Source organism: Ochotona curzoniae, unplaced genomic scaffold, assembly GCF_017591425.1.
Source record: "Ochotona curzoniae isolate NIBS_2020 unplaced genomic scaffold, NIBS_Ocur_1.0 contig_64, whole genome shotgun sequence".
Lineage (NCBI taxonomy): Eukaryota > Metazoa > Chordata > Mammalia > Lagomorpha > Ochotonidae > Ochotona > Ochotona curzoniae.
In genome coordinates this window covers 25448126-25467168 of record NW_024466502.1, presented here as the reverse complement: position 1 = coordinate 25467168, position 19043 = coordinate 25448126, and the positions used below count along the sequence as shown (strand labels likewise).

General features: G+C 44.7%; 1 protein-coding gene across 1 annotated transcript in view; it reads right to left on the bottom strand.

The window, feature by feature from the left end:
* KLF12 (Kruppel like factor 12) overlaps window positions 1–16856 on the bottom strand; it is a 402309-nt gene extending 385453 nt beyond the window's left edge. Inside the window, exon 1 of the mRNA XM_040991291.1 lies at window positions 16473–16856. The gene's annotated coding sequence lies outside the window, so the exon portion shown is untranslated. The remainder of the gene's footprint in view (window positions 1–16472) is intronic.
* Window positions 16857–19043: the final 2187 nt, after the last annotated feature.

Sequence of the window (19043 nt, the reverse complement as noted above, 5' to 3'; positions counted from 1 at the left end):
TAAAAAATCATTCATGATAACAATCCCCATCACAGAGAAGAGTGCCACCCACGTCTTTGGGTAAGATCGTGGAAGAACAGGAAACAGCCATGAAAACAGATGAGATGAAAAGCAGATTGGTGCTCACCAAGGTTCAGGAAGTGAGAAGTAAGGGCTCATTAACAAGTACAGAATTGAATTTTTTTCAAGATGAAAAAGTTCTACAACCTGTTGCACAATATAAACATGGCCAATACTACTGAACTGTGAGTGACCACTTATCAGGTATTTCCACAAGGCTCCTCCAAGTACTGAGACAAAACAGAGTCAACAGAACAGGAGACCTAAGTGTGGGCATGAGATACAGAGCAACTTCCACTACTTCTGCACATGCACAGAAACTGGCCTCATTCCAGGCTGTCTAACCAAATGTGGCAAAGCCAAATATCATGGACACAGTGACAGTGAATACTTTAGATCCCAGTATACAGCACAAGCTGCTGCTTCATCCGTCTCTTGCCAGGACACAGGCAAGAGATGCCCTTCTGATCCCTTTCCCTGGGCATGCAACAGTGTCCCTGGAGGAGAGGTGGAAGCCAAAAACACACCACCACATCACCTGCTCTGAAGGCAAGGCTGGAAACTCACTCAGACTTAGAGTCCAGTGTAACACGAAAAACAGGTCAGCCATACTGACAGAGGCACAGCAAACACTTGCCCCAAGTCTGTTTGTACGGCAAGGTTAATTATCACAGGAAGAAGGAACAGCCCTGCTAGTAAGTTGCAAGACCTCTTCAAGAATGAAACTGGTCCATGGGATACACGTATAAACACACACACACACACACACACACACACAAACACACACAATACCTACCTGGATTACTGCTAGAGGACAGGTAAAAATAAAAGATGTGTCCCTTGAATCCCTGAAGTTGAGGGATAGTTCAATGTTGAGTGTATTAAGACAACACTGAGAAAAAACTCTGTGACAGTCCAGGTCTCACACAAAGTGGAAAGAATACATTCCTGGAAGTTTCTTGGAAATAACAGTCCAACAGTATCAGCAAAAACTCAACACATATACTGACAAAACCAAATTGTTTTGTCCCACTCTCTTCCACAGGCACACCTTGGAGAATCAGTCTTCTCCACTTCTGAGCATATTAAATTGTCTCCAGTATGCTTCAAGCATGTCAAAAATTACAAGACATCAAGACAGATCAAGCAAAATCATCCACTGTCAGAAAAATAAGCTATCAACCCAAACATGTCTCAAGAAAGCAGCTGTATTGTAGCAGAGACTTTTAAGCTAATGATGATTAAAATGTAAAAGAATCTACAAGTGGATATTAGCCACAGCAGTTATGACAGGGCTTGGGATGAATGTACTCTAGATGAGAATGCCTAGGTTGCAGTCTCAATACCACATCCAATTCCAGCTTCCTGCTAATAAGAATCACGGTGAGGCGAGGGAGCAGGCAGTGGTGATGGGCCAAATAAGTGGGACCCTGTCTCCTCAGGGGAGACCCAGATTGGGTTCTGGGCTCCTGGGCCTTGCCAAGACCTACCTATTGGGAACCTGTGAGGAAAGAACCAGCAGGTAGAAAATCTCTCTGTGCCTGTCTCCATCTCTATTCGTCTCTTCCAAACTGTTCATACCTCAAAGTGAAATAATCCAGAGGAATAAAGCAGACAGCACAATAAATTCAGCAAAGAAGTGAAAATTTTTTAAAAGCCATATGAAAATTCTAGACAAATAACTTTATATCAAAGATGCACTTAAACTCAAAACAGTAGAAATTATTAGCACATCTGAGAGCAGGTAAACAGACATTACTCAGACTAAAAATTGGACAGGGAAAGAGGTGTTAAGACTCCAAGACAGATGGGGCAATATCAACCATCTAATGTTCTGTTAAGTATATCCAGAAGACCAGAGGAAGAAAAGGGAGAAGAAATATTTGGAAAGCTAGTACAGAAAATCAGGAAAGGTTTAGAAAAAGCCAACTTGTACAAATTAAAGTGGAATGATGACAAGTAACACATCTAAGCACATCATATTAAAGCTGTTGATAAGCAAAGCTGAACAACAGTCCTAAAGGAAGTCAAAGGGAAAACAAAAACCATGTAAGAACAAAACTAAGAATGCCAAAAACATATTTTCAGAACTCCGTGAACCAGGAAATGGAGATACGCTTTTAAAGGAATGGGGCAACCATGGAGGTCGACTTCCTACCTCAGCTAAAACACTGCAGAGAGGTGTATAGACTTTTCTAGACAAACAACAGCTGAGAAAAATCGTGGCCAGCAGACTTGTACAATACTCACAAGACAAGAATGTGATTAGATAAAATTAGTATGAATGCAGATGGAAGCTTTTTAAAAGAAGAATCCTGGGCATAGTAAACATACAAATAAATACAAACTTTTTTTTTCTGGAGCCAGCACTGTGGCTCAACTGGTCAAGTCGCGGCCTATAACTCTAGCATCTCATACAGGAGTTTGATTCAAGCCATAGTTGCCAGGCTTTGGATTCAGCACCCCTGCCAAAGCATCTGGAAAAGTGTGTCCCTGCCACTAATGCAGGAAATAAATTATTTCCAGGCCCTGGCTCCTACTTGGCCTAGCCCTGGCTGTTGCAAACTTTCAGAGAGTCAATCAGCAGGTGCAAGATTCTCTGTCTCTTCCTGTCACTCTACTTTTAAATGAAACAAATGTTTGAAAAAAATTTTTGGTTTTAATTTCTTACATATAATTTATTATTTAAAGCAAGGACAGTAGCTAGAAAGGGCCTATTTTGTAACATACACAAGCAAAATACTTGAAGAAAATGTACAGTAAAGGGGAAAAAAGCAGTATGGAGATGAGCACTGCAACATACTAACCTAAGCTTGCAACTGCAGTGTCAGCATTCCCATGCAATGTCTGCTCAAGCCCACAATGCTCCACTTCCAATGCAGCTCTGTGCTGTGGCCTGGGAAAGCAGCAGAGGATGGCTCAAATCCTGAAGCCTTTGTACCCATGTGGGACATTCAGAAGAAGCTCCTGGCTCCTGGCTCCTGGCTTCAGATTGACTCAGCTCTGGCCAATAAAGCCATTTTGGGAGTGAACCAGTAATTTGGAAGATTTCTGTCTCTCCCTTTCGGTAAAACCAAAAAGAATCTTCAAAACCAAACAATATGCCTTTGTGATATTCTTACATTATACAAAAAAACAGCGTAATAGAAACCAGTATTGGAGTGTAGCAGGTCAAGCCACTTCCCTACAACACCAAATATCCATATGGGCACCAGTTTGATACCCGCTGCTCCACTTCAGATCTACCTTCCTACCACTGTGCCTAGGAAAGCAGAAGATGACCCACACCCAGGTGGGAGGTGCAAAAAATGTTCCCGGCTTCAATCTGACCCAGGCCCAGACATGTGGGGAATAAACCAGCAAGCAGATGGAAGATCTCTCTCACTCAATCTCTCTAAAAAATAGTTGTAAAATATTATTTGAGGATAAAATGTGAGAGATTAATAATGCATATTATAAAGCCTGGACAAACCATGAAAAATGAGATGTAATTAATAAACCAATGCTGAAAATAGACCAGAATTACTACACACACTCACACAAGCGCACACACACAAATATAGATATGGATATAAAGGTAAGAAAACTTGGGGGGAAAAATAACGGAATAGGCAAAATAATGAGTTACAAACAGAACGTCAATCATAAAATTTTTGTTTTATGTCAATACCAAATTAAAGCCAGGATGAAAATCTTGGGATTCAAAAGGAACACTGAATTACCTGTTCTCTACACAGGAAAAAGAATAATGACACATAATGATACAGAGGTTAATTCACCAAGAAAATGTAACAACCCAAAACAAACAAGAACCTAATTTCAGAGCTTCAGAATACACACCGCAACAGAAAGAGGCTTGGGACAAATTTCCCACTAACTAAAAGGGCTGAGGAACAAGGAGTCAGCAGTAGTATAGAATGCCTGAACATTTTTTAACCAATCTGACTTAACTGACATTTAAGAAGTACTCTACCCCAAAAGTAACAGGATACACTGTTTGCGACTGTGTATAGGACAGACCACATCCATGCCATGCAAAGAACTGCTAGAATTTAAGGTGCCTTTTCCAACAAAGAATCCAATTAGAAACCATTAACAAAAGGTATCAACAAAGCCCCCAAACACATAGTTTTAAAAACTATGTAACTAAATGGTCTAGGGTCAAAGAAGAAAAAACATGGAAACCAGAAAAATATTTTTATAAGGAATAAAAATTATAGAGAGTAGTTCTCAAAGTTAGCAGCAGTATAATCTCCTGTGAGGAAAGATGGTCTCAAATCTGCCTTCTAACCTTCCACGTTAAAACACGAAAAAAGCAGAGGCCAGAACCATTGGCATAATAAGCTAAACCTACAGTTCTGGCATGCTGGCATTCCATCTGGGCATAGGTTGATGTCACAGCTGCTCCACTTCTGATCCAGCTCTCTGTGTAGGGCCTAGGAAAGGAGCGGGGAATGCCAAGTGCCTGAGCCTCCCTACCCACAAGGAAGATGCAGGAGCTCCTGGCTTCAGATTGGCTGGCTCAGCTCTGACCGCTGTGGTCAACTGGGGAGTGAACCAGTGGATGGATGACCTCTCTCCTCTTCTCTCTGCCTTTCAAAAAAAAGCAAAATAAAACTTAAAGAAAAAAAAAACTAGAAAACAAATTAAGCCTTTGAAAAGAATAAGGGAGGAAAAAATACAGACAGGAATCAAGGAATTGTTATAGATCAGAAAGTTTCAAGGATATTTCCCTTTTCAAAGCAGTGCCACAAAATCTATGAAAACTAAAGTCCCAAGCAGACATACTTAATGAGTAGTCCAATCTCTTCAGAATTTTTTAAGTCTGCCAGAATATGGTTATAAAGATGCTAGTTACAGCACTGGTATTCATGGAAAAAAAAACTAGAAACAAAGTATTGCCTGTCTATAAATGAGGAACTGAATTAAAAAAATGGAATGATTCCTTGAAACATAATGTATTCATTTCAAATGGCTTGAAATTGTACAAAAGAGTAGAATTTCTCTTGGGCAGTATGGAGTGATTTTTGTTGTTGTTATTGTTTAAAAAAATGAGTTTTCTTAGAAACTCAGCTTTGTAAGCCATGATCAAAAGATCTTATAAGTGAGGATTCCTAATACTTATAGACAAGAGGTTTAAAATAACATGAGCCTGATGACATTGGCTAAAGAAAGAAGGGAAAACAAAGGCGCTAAAGTGATTTTTAAGTGCTCCTTTAATGTGTATTTGCTCATTTTCATTCTTTTGAAAAGCAGAGTGACAGAGAGAGCTCATTCTGCTTGTTCACTCTTGCAATGCTAATACGCAGCAGAGAATCAGGCCCAATCAGGGTTGCAGGGATGGTATGGGAAGGTAAGCATCCTAGCAACTGAGTCAGCTGGGATGCTCTCTGCTGTCTCCCAAGGTGTGCATCAGCAGGAAGCTGGATGGGAAGCAGAGGCAGAGACTGCAGCAGATCCCAACGACCCTGACCCGGATGCAGGGATTCCAGGAACTACTTAGTCCACGGTGCCACAATACCAGCCCCAAAATCCCCACCAGGCACAAACAGGTGTGCTTGTTAACAACATCCATGAACGTGAGCTCCTTCATACAAAGTTGATTTACCCCAGATGTTCAGAAGAGTTCAGAAGAAAATAGAAATTTAAAAAAATCCATTTTTAAATACCATGAATAACTCCCCGAGTTGTTCAAAAACGTCAATTCAAATAATGCCTTAAATTATATCATTTTTATTCAACATACAATAAATGTGCAAATCAGTTTGTGAAAAAAAACAAACTTACTAAGTGCTTGTTTAAATGGAAAAGATATTTCTGCTAAGATTAGGAGTACTTCAAAGAAACTAAAGCATAAATCTAAAAATACCTACAGTGATTTTTTAAAAGGCACATTAAATACCTAAATAAAGAAAATAGACTAGAATATGCTAGCCCTCATCTGGGCTTAGCTACATGGCCTCCTTCTCAACCTGTTAATAAATTTGGGGGAAAAAAAAAACCAACACAGCTTTCATTTCTCTGAATGCTCAGTACAGACCAAGGGCCACCAAGGTAGGTGACAGACCACCACCCTCATCTTCTGCAAAGAGTACTACCATTGTCTCTTTCACATTAGATTAGGTTGATCTCTCTGGGCTAACACACAGGAATTTTTAAATGCTAGTCTGAAATGCATTTCCCCCCCAAAAAATTTCCAACGTTCAGTGAACTTGTTATATGTGATACCTAATACAATGTGACATTACTACTGGGCAACTTTGACTTTCACAATTCTGGCTTACTGAGGCTACATTTAAGTTAGGAAGACAGCAGGAGGCTGAAATAGAAAGGATTTGCTGCTAAGCTACATCAGGGTTCTAATTCTAACTCTGTCACGTTGTAGTGACTTTTACCTTTCCTGACTCTCATATCTGCATCAATGAGTTGGGTAACATGTGTCCAGTCTACCTTAGAAGACCATAAGGAGGAGTCCAAAAGTACTCTGTGAACTGTCAAGCACTAAGCAGTTTTCCTTTGTTAGCACATTGTCCTCAAATATTCTTAACTATATTTATTACTAGGTTATTTACAAATAAAAATACAACATAATTGCTTCAGCCTTAAATCTTGGTAAATCCCACCCTCCTCAACAGAGCACTTCATTATAAAGTACAAATTCCACTAATACTTTCAGTCATTAAAAGTTCATTTCTTTCTTGCTAAGCTATTACTCTAAATGAAATATTTTGTGTTTGTTAAAGTTTAATATATTAATATTTACAGGGAAAGAAGAAGGTAACAAACATTTCAAAGGATGTGGCCCGTGAATTCCCCCCTACACACACACCTACACACACACACACACATACACACACACACACAGTTTCTTTTGGAATACCATTCAAGCAACACCTCTGCTAAATGGCAACCGACTATGACCACCTGTAAAGCATAATTTTCTTTTCACTTTTTCTTCAGTTGTCCCTATGACAAAATAACAGTGATTTGTATATTTAATAGGTTTTAGGCCAAAGGTAAAAGTCCTATTGCATAAAATTAGAGTATTATACATTAGTCCTCTTATCTAAACATTAAAAACCAACTTCAGTGCATACCTTCACAAAGTATGTTGTGCTGTCTTATTTTATTTTTAGGGTTATGGGTCAGTTATCATTACTATTCATTTTGCTCTTATGATTTGAACAAACCTTCTCTAAATTGATTTTTACAAGGCAGCCTTACTAGCCAAGTACATTCTAAGATTGATTTTTACAAAAGAAAATTTTCTGGAGATATGACAGAGCATAAAGATTTGTCAAAACATCCTACTGCCATCAGCTTTGAAATTTAACAAGAAAAGTAGACAAGAAACTATTGCCGGAAATATAGATTTTCAATTTGCATTTGTCCATCTTAAGGTTCACTTTTCTTTTCTACAAGAAAGTAAACTTCCATAAGATTTTTTTTGTCATATACTAAACCCACTAAATTATTTAGTTCCCAGATAGAAACAACTTTTTCTCACATATGAACTATTGACCACTGTTGTAACTTGGCTGAAAATCAGCTTCATTATCTATAAAATAGAAATCATAATTACATAACAGTTTATATGAACTATACAAGATGCTATGATATGGTATCTGAATCATAACCTAGTGTGTGATATAAACAGACAATATGATATAAACATCACTACTTGGGAAAAATCAATGCACCCATAAAAATCCATACAGAACTTAAATATATAAAACTTAAGGGACAAGGAAATTTATTTTCCACAGGAAAAATGTTGAAATGATCTACAATTTTTAAAATTGTCTTTAAAAAATACTTGCATAGCATTTTGTATGGACTTTAATTTTATTATTTTCACAATGAGGCTTTATTCCAGTAAGCACTTTCAATAAAGATTCACTACTTTCAGCACACCTAATAATGTATCTCAACTGTGCATAGATAATTGTCCCTATTCTTCATAAATAGAGGCAACAATTTCACTCCCTTTGTTCATTTGTTTACAAGAAGAAAGGTAAAAAGCTATAAAACTTTCTAACAACTTTTAAAATTATTGCTAAAAATAGCAAAGTCACAAAGCACATAATTGTTACTTGGCAAGACAGGATTATCACACAATATCTTAAAAGACATATTCATACAATGATATTTATAAGTCAAACTCTGGTGTGCAAAAGGCACACTTGAAAGTCAACTATACTCAAATAAGCTAAAATATGGAAAGCTTACTGCTTAACTTCAGCATGATAGTAGCTGTAAATGAAAAGTATTTTGTTACTACTATATTTTCCAACTGCCTACTTTCAAAAGAGGTTTCATTTTACCAAAACAGACTAAATTTACTGAGCACGAAATATGAAGAGTTTTAAAGGTTCATAGAAAATGTGGACTCCAAAAAACAGAGATAAAAGTGCCTGGCGCACTAACCTAGTGGCTGAAGTCCTTGCCTTATATACATGGAGATCCCATACAAGCACTGGTTCTTGCTCTAACTGCTCCACTACCCATCCAGCTCCCTGCTTGTGGTCTGAGAAGGTAGTCAAAGATAGCCCAAAGCCTTGAGATCCCGCACCCGCGTGGGTGATCTAGAAGCTCTGGCTCCTGGTTTTGGATTAGCTCAGCTCTGGCTTTTGTGGCCACTTGGGGTGAATCAGCAGATGGAAGATCTTTCTCTCCTCCTCCTTCTCTGTATATCTGTCTCTCCAATTAAAATTAACAAATTTTTTTTAAAAAAAACAGGTACCAAAAATTTTCTGCACTAAAATGAATAAAATAAACCTGCACTAACTGGTTCCAATACTTGTGAACAGAATCTCGTTTGAAGCCCTAAGAAAGTTAAGACATCCATTTGAAAAGAGCCCATCTTGCAACATCATCAATTCCACCATAATACCAGAACAAACACCAAATTCATGGGGACTCTTGAATGGAAAAATGATGAAATCACTTACGCTTTACAAAGAGGGAGAGAACATCACAAAGAAAACAGCGGTTTAGAAAATGTGTCACTCGTTTTAGCAACAAACCAGAATATACTGAAGATGAAGCCATCAGTGGCATATCATCCACATCAAATTACGAGGAAAATTGAATGCTGTTTGTTCCTTCATTGAAAAGGATTGGTGGTTAAGAGCTGACACAACAGCCAAACCAGAAGCATCTCAACTGGTTCAGATTACACAACTCTGACTGAGAATAAAAAATGCAGCAAGTTTCTGTCCCAGGCTACCAAAACATGTGTACAGATCAGCAACAGCCAAATGCAGAGCTTGCAATGGCAATCGGAAAGAAGTGATGACATGGCTAAAAGCATGCAGACTTCACAAGTGCAATCCCAAAAACTAAGCACAATCAAAGCAATGGCTACCAAGCCGTAGAAGTGAGCCAGTCAACAGCACAGGGCATGTCAACTTGGTTTGGGGATGCAGAGGGTATTGCTTGTTGAATTTCAAGAGGACAACAGAATGAAAACATCTTTATGTTTTGAGAAAGTTGGCCTAGGTTTTAGTACAAAAACGCCCAAGAAAGATTCACCAGAGTCCTTCTCGCCAACAACAAAAGCTCCTGCACTTCCCTCGTCGAACAAGGGTAACATTTTCAGAGTTTTTGCTGGAACTGATTATATATCCACCTTACAGACTTGACTGGCTTCTTCTGACATCTTTCCTAATTTTCAGACTCTAAAAGACACCCACTTTTTCTTTAGTTATTAAAGTTTAAAAAACAAAAAGGCTACATGTGGAATTCCCATTCTTCAGGGATGTAGAGAATGGCTGATATCATTACGTATCAGGCTCAGAGAGCTGATATTGATGAATAACACCTTTTGTCTTTTCATTCCATAAACTTCTTAAAGCCCACACAGGCCTAAAGTTCTCTTCTAGATACTTTGCACCCACATTTCAATCCTTAAACACATTCTGCAAGGCTGACATTATTTGTTCTTATTTTTATTTACCAATGAGGAAAGTGAAACTCACTCTCCTGTTGAAACAGTTAACAATTGAGTAGTTTGATGTTTCAAATCCACCACCGTTCCACTAACCACAGGCTTCTTTTTGCAAGAAAAAGTCTTCAGGGACTCAGGAACTTGACTTGAGCAATGGCTGACAGAGCTGGACATGTTTATGTAGAGTTGGATGATTTAGGGAGGAAAAGACTAGGGTGATGCCCTTTAAGTACTGCAGGAACAGGCATGTCGGCCACGGAGTGACTGCTCCTCCATTTCTTCTTCCAATAAATATTTTAGCACTTGCAATGTATCAATCATTGGGTTAGATCCCAGCAAAGTATGAAGAAGATTCTTTTCCTGGGCTACAAAGGTTTATTATTAGGGGGAACGAGGGGAACTCAACACTTAATTAACAACAGGAGCACCAGGGGCTATGGTGCCAGAGAACAGAAACCGGAACCCAGCATGTTCTTAAAGGAAGAGATGATAAATCCAAGAGTCCCACACAAAGTGGTATTGATGTTCATCTACATAGCTGTTACATGAATGTGTATCATGCACATAAAAACAGCCATACTGACGTGCTACTTTGAGTGTGTTTCTTTGCTCTTCCAATACAGTGTTTCAGCAGAGTGTGAGTAAAGCGTGTTAGTTTTTACCTGGAGAAAATGTAGTCAGAGAGAAATCATGTAAATTCAAATCACTCAACTTTTTCAAATATACATGGGTGGAGAAGTGTGTGATTATAAATGTTCTATACATTTTCGAACAGTCGGGTAAAATCCTTATCATCTACCTTTGTTTTTCCCATATGTTTGTCAAGGGCAACACAAGCTGTGTAAGGCTAACCATGCAATTTAAAATCACATGTAGATGTTATTTATATATATATATCAGCCACAGCTTAATCAGTAGAATCTTGGCTTAACTGGAAATCTGGCTCACAGTTGTAAATAACATGACAAATTTGATGAGTCTATGAGGGAGGAGAGAAGTTTCCAATGACCACTAACAGCAGGGTCAGTGGGCTTGTTAGAGAAGCAGCTTACAGATTTTCAACTTCTATGTGTTCACTGTTGATATTTATATTCAACTTTCCATATATGATCATTCAAACCATATTTCTGTCTGTATTTAAAAAGAAAGCTACAACACTCACATTACATAAATGTTAATAGCCACTTTTATATTAGCTACAGAGGAAAAAGAGTGACTTTCTCAAGGTCAAAGAGCAAATCTCTAGTGAGACAGGAATGGAATTCATGACCTCTGACTGCCAGAAGTTTTCTACCCACCCTCGGAAATTCCTTGCCCATAAGTGTAATTTATAGGCTCACTCTGGAAAGTTCATCCCTATTGGGAAGGGAACTACGTGGGGAGGAGATAAAGGGAGATGAGATGAAGGGAGATGGAGAGAGATGGAGGGAGAGCAAGCGCGGTTTTCTTGTCAAATCAGTTGCTGCACCAGCACTTGACAGTTTTACAAAGTGACTTCTACCCACGTTACCTCACTTAACCCTCACAACAGCTAAGAAATTTGGGCAAGGTCATCCAGAGTAAGCCAGCCAAAGCCAAACTCAGACGGCAATCTTCCTGCTACTGAAATTAGCTCTGATTCTAGTATGCATGAGCTCAGGGGACACCTAACTATGAAACAAACGAAGGCTTTCCTTAATGGTTTCATTCGTTAGAAACCTTGGTTGCCATTCAGGTTTGTACTAGGGGGGTGGGGTGGGGAGGCCCGTTTTTATGGCTTGTGGTAGTCAGTTTGTTATACTCACAATAAGAAAGGATTACTAAACACAAGATTTGGGTGAAAAAAAAAGACTTTGTGTGCCTCCCCTTTCTTATGTGCATGTACTTTTTCTGCAATAACTGACACATTTGATGTAGGACAGTGGTTACAGCAACAGACAGACTCTGAAAACAGAATTATACACAGGTACATTATCCCTCTGTGTGTGTGTGTATATATGTGTGTGTATATATGCATCTGTGACACAAAGAATGCAAAACTTCTTGCACAAGTCATTTATACTACAAAGCAAACTAAGTTTTCCATTTAGGGACATAATTCACCTCTACCAAGGGCAGCAGGTAGTAATCACGAGAGTTTTCTTTGATGCAAGTGGGACAACAATGCCAAAGCTCTCTGGTTTTTTTCCTCTCTCACTCTCCACGAAGCAAAACGACTGTAAATACTTTTTACTACAGAGATTCTGTGTGGACCAATACAATGATCACACTCATAAATATCCAAAGACGTGGCCCATGAAATTATCAACAAAAGTATGGCTCTTAACAGGGAAGAAAAGAAAAATACCATGAGGAACAGAATTCCTGGGGCGAACATCCTATAATCTACTGCCAGACCAAGACAAATTTCCATGGAGCAATATGATTCCTCAAGTGGCCACTTAACGACAATAAACACCCAAAACTGAAAACTCCTTTTTTTAACATAATTGTTGAAAATACATGCAGAAAGTAACCATTAAATTCACAGCATATGCGCTCTAACACCAGAACCCAAGAGCCAACACCAGATGGGGTGTGGTCCAGCCAGGCCCTGAAAATGAGTTCTGGCAGGCTGGTCAGACAGCTCTCTGGCTGGCCCAGGGATGAGAAACCAGGCAGGTCTGACGGCGCCCGAGGCTCCTGCCCTCCAGTGCACAGGGCAAGGCCCATCTGTTGGCTTGCGTGTGCTTCTGGGAGGAGTGTTGGCCCGGGTGAGTTAAGGTTGTGCTTCTCGGGTGTTGCCAGTGATTGAATTTTAACATTTCCACCCTTTCACTCTGTGTACCAGAAACTGAAATCCATGTAAAACTTGCACATTGAAAACATAACTAAGTTTTAGTTAAGGGGGAAAACAGGCGAACATGGAGCAAAGAGAATCCACTTACCAGTCTATCATCTTACCATCCTGTCAAAATGACAGATAAGCAAGGCAACCTATCTCAGGAACTACATACAAAAAGAAAAGCTGCTTTCTAAACAAAAAAAGAAAGACAGTGATGGTTTTAATTTGGAATCATACTGGAAATTTTTAGTTCTTACTAAAAATCTTTCTAGTCTTTCTGGCTTTACTGACATCTTTCCAGTGAGCAGGCAAACATGGCGGGTAAGCTTCCTTAAGAAAAAATGAGAATAACTTCCAAATGAGCATGTGCCATTACTAATTTCGTACAACTTTTTTGTATTCATGTGCGAACTCTCCACTAAATTTATATATAACCTCAAGTCTGTACAAAGAAGATGAACTGACACACTAAGTTCATGTAATTGACTAATATTGTTTTTTTCCAACTTGCTCTAATACAAAATTCCTGGCTTTTCCTTTGGTATTAAAGAAAGAATACCCAGGACTTTGCTATTTTCAGCTACATAACAGTGCCACTGCACTGGCTAGGGTTGCTCAAAACTCCAGATGAGCCAACATTTCGAATTCAAAATGACCTCAGTAGAGGCCTGGAAGTCTGAGTAACAAGTCTCTCCTGAGGAAAAAAGACACCTTTATTTAAGATCAGATTAATTCATTAATTTCCTAACTGCCTGCTGCAGGATTAAAAAAAAAAAAAAAACTCTTGGGTCTGACAAAATGCACATTTCCCTTTACAGGAGGCCAAAGAGAAACTCCGGAGCTGTGAATGCTCTGTTTGCCACGAGCAGCGGGCCTGATGCGTGCTCTTGCGCGTGGACATCCATCAGCGTCCTGATTGGCTCTGGCCTTGGCCTGGGCACTGTGTTTGCAGTACCTTCCCTCTCTGCACGCAGGCTGCAGCTGTAGTCAACGGCCGCCAGCCAAGAGTTACTAAGGTCAAGGTCTCCGAGGGTTGTACCAGGACCATTTCCTCCCCCAGTGACATTCATTTCTCCAAAAGAAACTTCCTGGCAGAGAAAAAAAAAAAAAAAACCCTTTTTCAAGGGCTCCTTTACACAATGATTTTCATTTGATAAATAGCAAATCAACAGCATTCCCCAATAAAGTTTGGCTGTTAAAAGTTTCTTTTAAACCTGCATATGCCTTATGACATGAGAGATTTCCAAGGAAAGCACTTTTAAAAATAAACAGGACGTTTTGTTTAACCTGATGGAGCTATTTAACTTACAATTATTTTCATTCATAAATTATGAAAATCTGACATGAAAATGTTGCAAAGTATGCCAATTGTATAAGCTGGTAGAACAAGTCTTTCCCCAAATACATCACATATTTGTGCCCATCCTATGCTCAAGTGGGCTCTCTCCCCAGTGCAAAGGAGTTACAGTAACACACTAAATCCAGCATCAGCATTGACCAGGCCACAAGGACAGCAGTGACTGGCCAGGCAACTGAATCACTGGTCCCTCCTATTTAGACTAAGATCCTGCAGCTGTGAATTCTGCTTGTTTTAAACCTAAAACCATACCCCTAAACGCAACCAATTTCTGTGCGGTTAAAAAAATGTAAACAACATGTGAATGAGGTCTGTGAATAGCACAAACCAGCTTTTTTTTTCCCCTGTTGGGTGGGGAGGAGGACCCCGCTGTTTTAATTAAATGCCAATCCTAAAACCGTCTGTGAGAAGAAGGTCTACACCCACTCTTCAAAGTGACCACTCCTATTCCCATGGCAAGCTGCAGCTTGCTCAAAGTCACCAAATGTATCTCAGAGAATTTACTTCTCTAAACAACTCTATCCTCCACTAGGAAAAGGGCACGGAGGCGACTCCACGGCGGCTTCGTAGAATGACGCGTGTTTGATTGGCAGATGTCTACCGAAGCCAAGTAGATGCACATGCACTAAATGTAAATAGAGCTACCCCTTGCCTTCCCGGTCTTACGGGAAACTAGGAGGATATCGGCGCCGATTTAAAACAAAACATCTGAGTGCTCGGCCGAGAATTCTATTAGCCAGTGCAATGATTTAAAACAATCCATATAGAACGACACTTAAGCCATCTGTACAGTTCAATTAGAGGGCTGACAATATTAACCACCCAAAGTGTTTATCCAGATTACACATTCCGTTGTACTAATACTCCTTAACTCAACACAGTCAGCTTTTATCGGCTGAATTAAGGCTATTACTATTAAAGTATGCAAAACTCGCAGCACAGGGTGAAGGGGGCTGGGAAGCTGCAGGGCATCTAACAAAGGAATTGGTACTTTTTCCAAGCATTTGCCTCAGCGGCTACACCAAGAAACAAAACTGTTGAGTTCACCCCACCCTCTTCGCCAAAGATGAAAGTTTTCAAAGTTCCAGCAGGCAGTTCCCTACCCAACAAAGGCAGGGCTGGTTCTGCCCCGCAGGGGAGCATCCCTCAGGCACACCAACTACGGCGTCCGGCGTCCGGGTCAAGTCCGAGCGCCCTCGGAGCCGGCTTCCACCGGACAGCCCAGGGGCTCCGAAGCCGGCTCCTCGGACTCCGCGGCCCGGGGACGGCAGGGGGGCCGTGCCAAGTTTACCCCTTGTCAACTCGTGCCAGGTCCTCCGTCACTTGCGAGAACGGGCACGGGCCAGTCGCCGGCTACTTCCGTGAGCCAGGCACCGTGGCAAGTGACAGTTTCACATCATTACAACGGAGACAATCATGAAGGTGGCACCAAGACCACTATTCATGCCAGCGTTGTCATCCGCGCCTTAACCCCTTCCCTTCCATTCGCCCCCAGCGCACACACAAGCCCACCCGGCCCCAGGGGTGGCAGCTACTCCTCGAAGCCGCTCCAGTCCTGGGGCCCCACTCCTTGCCAGGAGCACCACCCCCACACCCACCCACCTCTGCCACCTTCCTCCCCTCCCCATTTCAGCCCTGGGCTTTCTTTCTCATCCTTGGCAACTGTCAGGCGAGCCCTGCAACCAACAACAGTCCCACTAGGGGTTAGAAAAAACACTGGCTTAATTCACGTTTCCTGATAAGTTCTTTAAAATTTTGTTCTTTTTTTTCCCCCCTAGGGGGATGGGGGGGAAGAAACCTCCTTCTTTCTTCTCCACAAATCCGACCGTCGCTACCAGCTCTGCAACAGCATCGCCCTTCCCCGGCCCCCCTCCCCAACACTTTCCCCCTTCCAGAGAACACAGACCAGCCCGGCGGATTTATAACTTGAGCAAATGACAGAAGGAAAGAAAGAAGAGGAAAAAGGGTGGGGGGGAATAGAGAACACGGTCTGATTGGGGATGGCAAGGAAAAAAAAAAGGGAGGGGGCTGTTTATTTTGATAAGAAACAGAATCGGCACAGACCTGAGCAGAAGCTGCAGAACAGGAGAAATTGTTTTCTTTCCCTCACACAGAGTGCCCCTGTCTCTCTCTCTCTCCCTTTCTCTCTCACACGCGCGCGCACACTCACTCCCGCACACGCGGCGTCACCCGCGCACACTCACACGCACACGCACGAGCAGAGCCTCTCAGCTGCTCTCTGCAGTTCTCAGGAAATGAATGGGGGGCAACCCGGGGAACTGTTGTACTTGCAAATGACTTACCCGGATCACATGATGCGCTCCATGTAGGGTGGGCCGGTGGGTGGAGGCAGGCGCGCCGCGAGCCCCGCTTTAGCGTGGGGAGCCTCGCCAGGCCCGCATCGAATTACCCCGGGGCCCGGCCGAGGGGGTGCGAGACGCCGCTCCTCCGCCCAGGCGGCCCCGCGCGGCTCAGGAAACCGGAGAGGCGCGGAGGGGTGGGGCGGGGCGGGGTGAGGTGGGCTGGGTGGGGGGGGAAGGCTGGGGAGTGGCGGTGCCGGTGACGGCGAGGTGGGGGGGGGCGTGTGCCGAAGACGCCGAGACCCCCGCCAACCCCCAAACAAAAGAGCTCCGGGTCCTCTCCCCCAGAAACAAAGCCCCGCCGCTGCGGGCGAGCCCCGGGGTGGGGCCGAGGGCGGGGGCGGCGGCGGGGAGGGGCTCGCTCAGCAGGCGCTAAGTCGCTTTATTGCCATAAAATGGGGCCCCCGAGCCGCTCCGCCCGAGGATTAAGGAGGCGGGCTCGGAGTGTGATGGTTGAAATCCCCCTGGTGGTGGTGCTGGGGGGGGGGGACCCTCCCCGCTCGCAGAGGTAGAAGGCGACACCCACCGGGCGGCCGGCCGGGGCTGGGCGTGGGGAGGTGGGTCCGCTCGGCCGCCCCGCCCCGGCCTCGGCCCGCCGCCCGCTGCCCTTCCACCTGCGCCACCTCGCCGCGGCTCGCCCCGGCCTAACCCGCACAGGGCCCCGGGAGCGCGGGGCAGCTGCCGCCGGGCGGGAGCACGACCCCGGGCGCAACTCGCCAGCCGGAGGACTCGCGCTCGAGCGCCTCAAAGTGCCCTTCTTTTGTGCGGGAGCGCGCCGGGCAGCCGTCAGAAAGAGGATCTCGGGCACGAATGAAAGAGTGTGGAGCCCTCTGGTCCCCCAGCCCCCAGACGGCTGCAGCCCGGCCTAGGGCGAGCCGGGAGGGGCCCAGCGCCCCACGCCTCGTCCGCCAGCTAACTTGGAAAGGTGTGGGTGGAGCCGGCCCGGGCGCCGCTCGCGGGGACCGCCCCCCCAACCCCCGGGCGACAATGGGGTCCCGACAGGGGCAGCCTTGCCCGGGACGCGGGAGTGGGTGGAGCGGGGTGGGATCATTGTTTGGGTCGTGAAGCGCCGCACGTTACCGGCGAGGCAGGGGCGTGCGCCCTTCGGTGCTTGCTTCACCTTGGCGGGATGAATGCGGGCGAGGCGCAGACGCGTGCCTGGGCTTCGCAAACCCGGGGGTGGGAAAGGGGCACCCGGCCGGCCGGCCGCCCGCGCCAGTGACTCAGGAAAGCTGGCGGGCTCCCAGGACCGGCAGTGAGGAAACGAGAGCCGAGGACCCCCACCGGGACCCCGGGGGCGGAGGGAAAGCGGGGCGCGGGGGGACGGAGGGGGTGGGCAGACATCCTGAGGCGCGCCGCGAGAAACGCACGGCTCGGAGTTCAGTCCGTGGAGCCCTCTCCTCTCGCTTCCCGCCACCACGTCTCCCGCCCAGGGTGTTGGGGGAAAGAGAGTAGGAGTCGGCGGGCTGCTGAGGCGAGCGTGGGCCCCGCCGTTCCCGCGGCGGCTGGCGGGGCGCGGGGTCGGAGCGCCGCGCCGGAGGTGGGCGGGGAGCAGCGCGGCGGAAGCGGCGGGCGTGGTGGGGGCGCGGCGCGAGCGCTCCGGGCTGGGCAAGGAGAGCTGGCGTGCGCCCCTCGCCCGCGTACCCCGGGTGGGCGCAGACGCGGCAGCACAACCCCTTCGCGGTGGGCTTGGAGCATGCCGCGCGTGGGAAAGCGGCCGCAGTGTGGGAAGGCCGGGGAGGGGAAGTTTGTGTGAGGAGAGAGGTTCTTGCGGTACTGTGGCACCGAGTGGGGTGGGAAGAGAGGGAGAGGTCGGGGAAACAGGAAATGAGAGCGAAGGAACCAACTCGAGCCAGGAAAAGCTGGGTTCTCCATCTGCGTGGCACTGGCGGTTCCCAGGCAGGCGCTCCCGGGCCCGGTGTGCGCCTTTAATGGCAACAAAGGCGGCGCGCTGTCCGTCTGCCCCTCGGCCCACTTCTGGCCCTGATGGGGTCGACGGGATGGAACGGGGCAGCGGACAGCCCTGGTCCTAGGGCTCCCAGGAGGGACAAATGAGTGGGAAAGTGGCAGGAAATTGTGGAGCACTCGACCTGCGAAAGGAGGCTCAAGAAAGCCGTGCGAGCGACAAGGGAATGGGAGGCCCTTGGCTGGAGACGCGGGTGCCCGGAGAGACTCGGAGACCCCAAAAGGAGATGGGATCTGGAAGCTGAGCAGGTCTGCCTCCCGGGTTGAGGCTCAGTTCCGAGGAGAACAAGTGCGGACTCCACCCCCAGCCCCGGTCCTAGGCGTAGGGTTAAAAAGTCCTTTACACGCCATCTGAACGGAAATAGCATGAGAAGACGAGTTTGTAAAACGACAGAATATCAACAGACGCGCATATTTAAAACGCTGGGTCACTCAAGTTTTCGTCCAAGTGGGGCAGGGAGTGGAGGAAATGGGGGCCGGCGGGACGCTGTAAGAAATTATGTCATCCTGGCAGTTCTTATACTAACAGCTCTTTTTCAGAGCTCAGTG